At 33.2% G+C, this 11,527-nt stretch overlaps 1 long non-coding RNA gene across 5 annotated transcripts; it reads right to left on the bottom strand.

Moving 5' to 3' along the window:
• Nucleotides 1-729: 729 nt before the first annotated feature.
• LOC107624778 (uncharacterized) lies at nt 730-9,386 on the bottom strand. 5 transcript variants are annotated; one of them, XR_002357010.2, is made up of 9 exons: nt 8,625-9,386; nt 8,258-8,419; nt 6,522-6,586; nt 6,217-6,343; nt 5,776-5,895; nt 5,272-5,348; nt 1,354-1,410; nt 1,175-1,248; nt 730-994 (listed from the first exon to the last, which is right to left on the bottom strand). It is a non-coding gene; the product is annotated as an uncharacterized LOC107624778 (long non-coding RNA). The 5 variants fall into 5 exon arrangements; XR_002357009.2 differs by having other exon boundaries at nt 941-1,248; nt 8,607-9,386; XR_001616959.3 differs by having other exon boundaries at nt 941-1,248.
• Between the last annotated feature and the right edge of the window lie 2,141 nt (nt 9,387-11,527).

Raw genomic sequence — 11,527 nt, 5'->3', positions numbered from 1 at the left:
AAATTTTTTCTGACGAAAATTTAAAATTAGTGAATTTCACTTATCATGTCAATAGAACTATTATTTGCTTAATGAAATACACGGGGCAATGTGAGAAGAGAAAATTTTGAACCAAAGAGAGTATTGAGAGGGCCAGAGATATTGAAAGGAGAAAAACTTATTGGGGTTTTCATTCGTGACTAATTATTGATGTGCGTATGCGTATATACTATATACACTAAAATGTTGTTCCAATATAAAAATTAACTGGTATATATCTATTGATACTAATACTTGTTACATTTATCTTGAAAAATTTCGGGTATAAAAAGTAAAAAATCCATTATATATTTCTTGATAAAATACTGCTCCATTCTCTACTTTTAATAGTCCAGGTAATCTTTTTTTAAGCTCATATTAGTGAATTCTATTTGTATGAGAAAAAACTAATATACAAGTGTATTTAAATAAAATTCGTAACACTATGTTACATGCATAAAAAAACATTAAATAATTAATATAAATGGTTTTTATTGTAATCACACCAACAATAATTACTAACTATATTACATTCAGTTATATATTTAGACTGAAATGTAACTATTTCGGGTTATGATAGTGTGCTATTAAGAAATCAAATAGCATTGTTCAAGAAAATGGAAAAACTAATTAAAGACTCAAATCTCATAATGTAGATAATTAGCACTTCTTTTGCAAAGAATTTTCCAATGGCACCAATCTAGTAGATAAGATCATAAGGAGCATATTAGTCCCCAGAATAACGACTAAGAGTTAATCTAGTAACAATATAGTTTGCCTTTGTTCAAATTTTGCAATCCACAAAAATTGCAACCTACAATATCATCATTTACAACATTTCGGCATTCCCCCTATCTCCATCTAACATGGTCTAAATGCGTTCTTTAGGGTTCAATACAGTAAATTTTAAAATGCACTTGTCTGCCAAAAAAGAATTATTGTATATAGAGAATTATTGAAACGCAGAAGTAGACTTCTGAAAAAAAGATACAATAAAAATAAGGAAAGTGTAAGGCGAAAGACATCAAGGTTCTAGAACGAAATGAAATGTGTAAGTAACATGTACAATAATTCCATAATTACACATAAAATAAGGGAAATATTCTTAGCTTCACTTAATAGAACAAAAGTCTTTATGCACCACGTAGAACCTTACATTTGAGATTAATATGGAGAGAAGGGGGAAGGTTCCTATCATTTATCAGGGTTCTAACTCAGGTGCATACTTCCCTGAAAAAAAAAAGTGTTTCATGAATGGTCAATTTAATTAGCTTTCAAAAAAATAAATTAGAAAAAAGGTCGAAAAATTGGAAAGTATGATACTAATTTCAATACCTGCATAGCTCACCTTATCTGCATAATAATTGTGCATAAAATTGTAAGCATCATTAGCTGTTTCAAGACAATTGGTGAAGCACATTATTAAACTTATCAACACAATATATATATACAGAAGAATAGGAAATAGTAAGACAGGTGTTCTAAACATTAGTATGCAATGAGATTAATTAAGTAGTGATCTTTGATATCATCATCCAGATAGGACCAAAAGATGACAGTGCTCCATAAGTTTTATGTCAATTGTATTTCTTGTTTTATTGTCAAAGGAAACTAACAGCAATGAATTGTCAAAGAAAACAATTTAGCACACTTTTGCAAACTTAAATCAAAATTCTAGAATCACCACCATTTTTTAACAAAGAATTAAAAACACTTTTGGAAACAAAGACTCTGACAACAACATTTACTCTAGGAATCTGTACATTCCCAAAGGGCGAAAAAATTAATCAAATATCAGCACTCCAAAGAAACTAATAGGACGTTATTCTGCATTACACTGTTCAGGTTTCAATAAAAAATTGCAAGTTTCCAGATCACAAAATTCTGTAAACCCAGGCCTGTGCATGAAGTCAAACTTGAACCTAATGGAAAGAGGGTAAAATCATTTGATTTTAATAGTGAAAAATTGTGTTACTTTGCTTTTGAAACTTGAAAGGAACTGGAATAGTGTGATTTTGAACTTTCTTCGCTGAAGTTACACATTGAAAAGCAAGTGCATCCAAAGGCTAAATATTACACAGTACAAATATTGCCTTTTAAAGAAACTAATACCAACCAAGAATGAATTTAAGTCTTGAATGTGAGTAAACCTGTTATCTAAAGGAACAGATAGTGCACAATTTTGATTTCTCACATATTGTTAAGAACAAAATGTGTCCTGGCAAATGTAACATGAGATGTATGGCTCAGCTAAGCTACAAAAAAACCACTCAAATAGTGAACATGCCAACAATAACCTGAAGAGAACTTTTAAGTTCAAAGCAAAACATAAAATCCAACCCAAGATTAACAAAACCACTTACTCTAAATGCAAAATAAGTTAACACAATTCAGTAAACCACTCACAGAATTTGAAGACAGCCTACATTTAGGTAAAGGTAAAGCTCTCACCAAGGTGACATGACAATTACAATATTCAAGTCCGAATCATTGCATGTAAAGGTTTAGTTAATGATATTATTTTGCATCAAAATATTATTCGAATGCAACTTTTTTTTTAGGAAACTGAGATCCACAGAGAGCACAATCCAGCAGGACCAAAACCTAAATCAACTCTACATATTCAGGTGCACTCAGTCAGTCATGAATTAATAAATTGTCCCTATATATTGACCTGTTCATATCTACAAATACTTTGTCCACTAGTTAGAATAAACACTCCTTCATTGTTTCTTCTGCCATTGATTCCAGTCTCCTCATTCCTCACCAGTTCTTTTTATAACAACAATCATAGTAAATCGATTATCATACTCACAATGCTTTTGAAGAAATTCAATTGCATCCTCCTTATCTCTAAATTGCAAACTCAACCACAAAATTGAAAACCATGACAAACAAATCAAATCTAACAAAGGCCTCAACTACTCTTTAAAAAGGCATTGGACATACTAACAAAGTATTTAATTAAAATCGAGATAACAAATTCATAAGGAATCATTAAGAAACAACCAAGAATTCAGGCAGTCTAACTACAATGCAACTCTTTCAGGTGTAACCCAAATTATTTGGAGTTGGTTTAGCTACATAGGTCTATTAAAATGAAAATTGTGGAAACCCATGCACTAGTCCCAAAATTAAAATAGCAACAATCATAGAACAAAGCGTTCCGTGATCCTTTCTAGCAGAAGGATAAAGTTGCTTTCAAATGTACAATTCAAGTTAGCTCCAACAGCAACTCAATATCTTAATCATTGCTATTTATTCTAACTTGAAACAAAATAAAGATTTCAAAGTTTTGGCTCCTAATGAAAATTTCATCAACCACATATAGCCGTGAAAACTTTATCAAGTTCATGACAACCAATTCCTATTGTTAAGCCTGCAAGTTAAAGTGAATTTCCCCTAAATGCTTAACAGAAATTCATACATAACATAGCAATGAAGCATATAATGCTTCTATTGACCTATTCAATTCAATGAGTTAGAAATTGTAAAGAAGAAAGCAATATTACTATGAAGAATGAAAAGGGAACATTGCAATTCAACCAAGATTTGAGTATACGATAAATTTATAGCTCACAACTTCACAATCACATTTCACATAATCAGACAGAAGCCATAAATTAACATAATAATATTCAATATAACATTTTATATGAAGCTGAGCAGCAGAGAAAGCAGGACACAAACTCAATAATCTAAATTAACAAATTCAGTAATAAAAAATGCACTAAAATCTGGCGACGAATTCGGGACAAAAAATAACAAATTGAGGATCGACTCAGCCTACCTGCAAGTAGAGGTGTCAATGTGCTTGGCCCTACATTATAGGGCCAAAAGAACAGGAGGCCCTATAACCAATAAGACCAAATTTTCAAAAAGCTCGTAGGGCCAAAAGCCCTCACGGGCCAAAAGCCCTAGGCCAACCCGTGGGCCACCTAATCCTCTTCTTTTTTTTAACTTGCTCTCTATTTCAACAACACATATAAAACCTATTAAAAGCCATTGGCTTCTTCTATCCCTTTGTCATTTTTTATGTGTAGAAAATAAAGAAGTTGAAAAATAAATATCAAATAATGTGCATTGTTCGTATTAAATCCAACTTGAACAGAAACTTAAGCAGGAGTCTCAGAAACAGTCTCATTATCCATGTTTATAAATTTCATAATCATATCCAAATAATGTGTATTAAAATTCTACAGCAGCAACAATATTCATTGATTCATATTAATTAATCTTATCTAAATATGCATATGCAACTGCTACTACACTAGTCCCTTCAGCTACACATACACTGATTGGATTGCCTTCAAATTTGGTGGAGATCAACTAGACCCACTTAACAACTAGCACCCTAGCTCGAATTTTAGCTTGATCAACCAAAATTCAACAAATGAAACCAATATAATAACTAGCAAGCAGCTACAATCAAAATTACATGCAACTTCAATTTCTAGCAAATCAAGTCAGTCCTAATACACAGGCTCAGAGACTGATTGGTAAAAAGTTAATTTTGAAAACAGCCCAAAATGCATTTCAACATGAAAAATGAAGAACAAAGAAAACAGAGACATATGTAGTTGTTGATAACTAACACAGACATAATTTTTTTTCCCTGCTATTTTGGATTGTATGGAATAGAAGTTGCAGATTCAAGAGATCACAAAGGGATGCAAAACTCAATGACCCAGATCACGTAAGAGAAAGAAAAAGATGAAAAGAAACAGAACAAGAAGTTAAAAGTAACAAATTGAATTTAGAAACAATAAGCAAGCAAAGAGAGAGATGAAATGAAAGAAGGTAAAGCGTGGATATCAAAAAGCAAAAAGGAAGGAGAACAAGGAGAACAAGCTAAAAGCAAGAAGCAAGCAAAAACGAAACTAAGAATATATTTCAATCTTTCCTTCACATAAACCAATTCTCTATTTTTAAGGTAAAGTCGACAAAGGATTTCCTATTTTCTATTGTTATATCATGCTTTCACTTTTTTTCATATATTGTTCTTTAGAAAATAAATCACTGAATAACAAAATATAAAATCAATCATGGAAGATAGAAAATGAAACCAAATACCAATTCTGATATGCCCTAAAGTACTGAAAATGAGGAAAAAAAGGAAAACCAAGTAGATCTCATCGGTTCACATGAATTACTTTTGAAGAGTAGGTAACATGCAAATTGAATATCGTTGCATTAAATTATTTTTGAGGTTCAAGGTAATTCATATCCCCAAAAGTTTTTTGAAAGTGTTACCTTGCTTAGCTTACCGGAAATGCTTATTGACACATCTTGCTATATGCCTTTTTCTGCTAGTCACGCCTATTAGCAACCTACAACAAAATATAGTCAGTTAAATGAAGCTACAGGTAATACCAAAGTTTTGTTGTAGCAAGATATGCAATGTGCTGAAATTTCAAATAATACAAAAACAAGCCATTAGAGCACATACTTTATTAATCCTAATTTGTGATTTAAAAAAATTCTAATTTGTGATTAAAAATACATGAGCAACTTTGATCTTATGAAGAACAGCCCATCTTTCAATTCTACAATTGGTTTCGTCACTCATTAAAAATTTAATAACAAAACAAAAACAAAATACTTACTAAATAAATAAAAAGAAAAATGTAAGAATATCAAAGGTTAAAGAGTATTAGAGATAAAATAATAATAAAGAAAACTCCTTTTCCTTCCCATGAGTTGGCACTTTACAACAAGGTGGAATTAACCCAGCATATCTGTAAGAATTGCACCCACCATCTGCATAAGCCGTCCAGTATCTTCCTATGTTCTCTCCGTTAATCCATACCTGACCTTCCCCATGCTTCCCATGTCTAAAGCCAATGGTTCATGTCCATCAGGTGCATCGGAATAAACCTGAAGTGTTCATTTATCATGGTATTAGTAAGCTTATATATAGTTGTTAATATTCAAGTTCCTAATCCACATTTAAAGAAACTATTGTTACCTTGTGCCATTTCAATTAGCTAGAGAATATATCTGATGAAGTGTTTTTATGAAATCAAGTTCTAGTGGGTTCAGTTTGAAAATTTATACACTCTATATAAACAACTACCGCTAGATATATATACTATATGATGGTACGTACATGCACCAAAAATAAGATAACTGACAATGCCAAAGAGCATTGGAAAACTGATAGTTAGATTAACATAAGCAAAAAGAAGGGAACTTAACCAAGGAGGAGCATAATGAATGGTATGAGTGATATTCTCATATGTTGATATGCAGTTCTTAGTTGCTGGACACAAAGCTAATGATGAAGGATTTTTCTACTCTCCAAGATAATTGGGATTTTGTTCCACTGCACAAAAAGACCCGCCTCAATTCTCAATTCTCATCACTCAAACATGCAATAATGGAAAATATGAAATCTCGTTAAGATATTCCAAATCTGGATTAAAATAATGTTATGAAAAATTAACAACTTTCAATGGTGATATGAGAAACAGGGGAAAAAGGGAACACAGCGTAGGGGTTACCTGAAATTGAAGATGGCATCAAAGGTTGTTATTTCACTACTTCTCAATGAGTTCCCTTCAAAATGCTAAAAAAAAATTGCCAACTTTAGAAATTTCAGAGAAGTAAAATTATGCCACAAATAAAGTTGGAGTTGAAAGGATCATAACATTATATTCAAGTCAATATAACTATTTTTGCTGAAAATAGCATCACATGAATCAAGTGTTTTCAGATCAGAACTACAGGGCTTCAATTACTTCCTAAAGGAAAATATATTTTCATTTAGCAATGCATTTGAATACACTGCACTACTCATAAAAAGAAAAGGCAAAACCACAATCTTTAAACTCGGTTTTAATAGTTTGTATCAATGTATTATATCCCGAAAGCATCTAAGACACTTCCATGATGAAGCAAGATAAGCAAAAAAAAAAAAAAAAAAAATTATCCAAGACACTTCAATAAAATGAGGGATAAAAAATAGTGCGGTTGAATAATTTTGAGTTTTTATTTAAGAAAACCATAAAGCATTTTATCTGTGATCCTAAGTGTTAATTGTACAGAGTTATCTTTATTTTAACTATTAGTAAAACAACATGGAAATTGAATTGAAGCCTTAAATATGAAATGCTTGAAAGAAAGATCAGCTAGCATATGAGATAATTCTACTAAACACAAACAGAATAGCCGCAATGCATATTTATTTATTTATTTATCCCAAACAATATAGTTTAAATAGAAACCAAGAACACCTACTCAAGAAGACATGCTTAAATATAATTTTTAGCTTACTTTTAAAACAACTAAAATGGTTATTTTGTCACGACAAGAATTATAGTGTTAAAAAGGATAAGGATATATGGTATAGTTAAATCCCACAAAAGTCAAAAGACAGTAAAATTTGAAATGAAAAATGTCCAACTTCTAAAACAAAGATAGAAGGAAAGGATATATGGTATAGTTAAAACACCATGCTTTATTTTCAAGCTTACTGGGTCAAGAAAAAGCAGTTAGAATCTAAAAGTTGCATTTCCCAGAATCTGCTTCTCCTATGTTTGTAGTAAAAAAGCCAAATGAAAATCTTTAGTTTAGAAGGGATGATTTTCTTTTGAAGCAATACAGTTATTATGAACTCATATAATGATTCTTCTTCACACAAACAAAAGCATACTACATAAGTGCATATGAAAGAACCTATCTCCTTAGCATCTTGAGCACTTATTGTTAAGAGTTCATATATATATATACACACACTAAATCAATACTTTGCCATCACATGCATAAACAGTTAAATACTATTGGAATAAGTGAGTTTTAAAATTTACTAAAAGCCTAAATACAACAAGAAAAGAAGTAAGGAAACACCAAACTTACAGCTACAATGACGCAGTGGATACCGAAAGGGTATCAAATTCTAAAGTTTACATGTTTACTCACTGAATCGATTGTGAGTTGAGTTTTACTATTTAAGTTTAACTAAGTTCCACAATTAGAAACCACAAATAAAGATCTATTTTGCATATTCCAATTATCGAAAATCAATTCTTCTAGGTTGTTGATGTTGGATAAAATTACTAAACTAACATCTTCCTTTAAAGGAATCATGGACAATCCCAATCAGGAAAGATTGCTTTCAACCTGTTTTTTCTTAATTCAAACGCATAAAACACACAGAATTAGTCTTCATCTCAAGTCATTGTTCTTACCAAAGCAGTTCACACACAAATCATCTATACTTAATGGAAATTAACGTAACCTCAACCGGGCGATCAGCGAGTGGTCAAGTCACTGCCTAAACCAAATGCCTCCATCTGTGGACTAAGAATTTTCTCTTCTCTTCTCTTCTTTCAGCATAAAAATCCAAGGGGCCGTTTTTGTTCTGCAACAGCAGCGGGAGAACTTCCTAAACCAACTGTATCTGCAGCTTCAAAAATGAAAGACAAAGAGTGAAGCTTGGAAATGATTCCACAATGGCACCAAAAGCCCTAACTAAATGACACCATTTGTTCATACAAACAATCATAGAAAAAGAAAAAATAAACTCAAACAAACAAAACAAAACAAAACAAAAATAATTTTGAGAAAGGGGTGGGGGCTAAACAAACCGAAACCACTTGTCCGACCTGGTCGAACAAATCGTAGAAGTTCTCGTCGACCTCAGGGTCCAGATCCCCGATGTACAACGACACCGTAACGAGCTGCTTCGACGCGTTCGCAGCACCCGCCGCCGCCGTCGGTAAAGGAGCGGCTGTGACGCTGTTCTGCGGATCCAATAGCGTCGTGGCCTCCATCACCATCGTCACCTCACTCCTCTTCCTTTCTCTCGACGTAGCCTCCTTCTTTCCAATCTATCACCGTCGTTGCCACCTTCTTCTCCTTCGTCGGTCGTGGTTCCTTTTGTCACTGTGCTGTTTTCTTCTTCTCTGCTTCGTTCTGCCCCTCTTTCTCTCTCTCTCCCTCTCTCTCCCTCCCTCTCTCCTTTTTGTATTATCAGCAGTCACCGTTACTGCTTCCATCAGCAGCGAGCTCCTTGCTTGCTTCTTCCTCGCTGATGTCTGATGATATCTCCATGTATTTTGAACCACCACTCAATCAGAGAGAAAGAGAACGCAAGAAAGAAAGAAGAGAAAGAGAGATACACAAAATATAGCAAAGAATTGATTTTTAAACCTGAATTAAATCTGTGCACTCAAAAAAGAAAGACAGCGCTTAAAATTTGTTTTCAAATTCTAATATCAAAAGCAGAAAGATTGAGCTCAACTCAATCATTCTTTTTAAACAGTATATTGGAAACAATTAAACAAATTTAGTTTGGAAGGTAAGATTTTCTTTTGAAGCAGCACATTCATTATGAACTCATAAACTGATTCTGTCTGATTTTGGTTAGTTTTCTTCCTTAAATCAGATCCATTTAAAACTCGATTCATTAGTTTTTCACTCATCCTAACAAATCCGATCCAATTTTAATAGTTATGATTACGATTATATCTCTATTTTTATATTTTATTCTTATTCTCGATATCTTATTTTATTATTATTAAATGGGCAAAAAACGCAAATGAGCCAAGGGGAACTCAATTTTACGCAAATCCGCCAAATAAAACTTTGCTATCACAATTCACCGGATCAAAAATTTATATAATTCGAATCAATAAGATTCGAATTATCCTCACACATAATTCGAATTGATAAAATTCGAATTAGTATTCGACAATGTAAGCAGGTAGTTCGAGCTAAGTTGTCTCGAATTAGGCATGCAAACTCACACGTAATTCGAACTGATTCGTCTCGAATTAGGCATGAAAAATCACAAGTAATTCGAATCAATATGATTCGAACTACCAAAGCATAAATCGAACTATATTAATTCGAATTAGTAGGATTTGGTGAAGAACTTCATATTTCGAGACATATAGACTCGAATTATTCACAATGAGTAATTCGAATGTAATTGATTCGAATTATATGTATATGGTGCGAATGAAGTTGATTCGAATTAGTTTGGAGCCGTTTTCTATATATATGTTGTGAAATCATGGAGCTGTGAACAAAGAGGTGAGATGGCTAGTGAGGATAGTTTTCTAGTGCTAATACACCACAGAGGATCGATTAAGAGAAAAACTCGGTCTGGGGTGAAGTTCACGGATAAGAATCCTCTATGTATTATCATGAGCCCCGCGACCAGTTACGATGGTCTCGTGAGCTCTGTGCTTGGCAAACTTGGTCTGGAAGGAGTGAAGAGAGTTAAGAAGTTTTTCTATCGCATTCCAACCACAAATTTTTATCATAACCATGCATTTAATGGAACTCTACTATTTGGTAGAAATATAAATGATAACAATTGCACAACATTCATTACACCAACAAACCAAGCCCTTCAGTCTAAGTTAAATATCCCAAATCCACAATCTCAAGTTGAAGAAGGAAAAATGAGAGGAAATAAAAAATTTTACGTTGTTTTTCGTGGCAAGGTTCCTGGAATCTACACAAATTGGCCCCAATGCCACGATCAAGTTAACGGAGTTAGTGGCAACCTCCACAAGTCCTATCACACTTTTGAAGAAGCACGCCGAGCATGGGAGCAATTTATGGAGCATGAGCACGAGCAGTTCATGAAGAATACCCAAAAATTGCCAATATCAAATGCTCTGGGTCAAGACCAACTAATTTACGATAATGAGCCACCTATTCAATCTAATCCCCAACATATTTCTCCACAATCTCTCATTTTTCGGGGTCTAACACAGTTTCAACACATGCACGAATCTAAAAATATTCAACTTCAGAACAATCAATATTGGAATAAAGGAAGAAGAATGCTACATGAGCCCTTGCAGAGTGGTGCTATATTGATTCTGGTCATTATTAGCATATTTGTACTACACTTAACTCTTTTTAGGAAGTAAGTACTCAATGCTATGTATTTATCCTTTTACTTGTATCCAGTAAAGTTATATTTATTTTCTCATGTAACGTTTTCTAGTTATCTCAATGTTAAATTTTCACTTAATGTCATGTTATGTCTTTACTTATTAAAAAAGGGGCTTTTTTACTGAAATGCGCATGGAAAAATCTTTAAATCCCAATATACGCACGGTTTGATTTTTCTCCTCAAATACGCACGGACATTTTGCTTGGGTCAGCCACGAAATGGTTCTAGACAGCAAGTCAAGCATGGTGAGCACGAAATGGTGCATTGGGTCTGACACGGGTTATATCTTCTGTAGCAAGCACGAGATGGGAGACCTATGATACACACGAAATAGTGGAATTCATATATGAAACACACGAAATGGACTAACTCAATGCAGGCACACACGAAATGGGTCATTTTGCTTATGGCAGGCACGAATTGGTGTGTCTCTCTTATACTTTCCTTTGTGGGTTGTTGTGTTCATGGTTGCTTTCTTGGGTCTTCTTGGTTGTGGCTTCCAGTGCCTTCTTATCAAGCAGCTCATTTCCTTGCCTTATTTTCTGGTTAGTAATAATATTCTATTAATTAATATCTCATTTCTATTTGCATTAT

This window comes from Arachis ipaensis, chromosome B2, assembly GCF_059453495.1.
Source record: "Arachis ipaensis isolate K30076 ecotype BB chromosome B2, ASM5945349v1, whole genome shotgun sequence".
Classification (NCBI taxonomy): Eukaryota; Viridiplantae; Streptophyta; class Magnoliopsida; order Fabales; family Fabaceae; genus Arachis; species Arachis ipaensis.
Note: the sequence above shows the minus strand (reverse complement) of the source record. Positions and strands in the feature narration are given on the sequence as shown.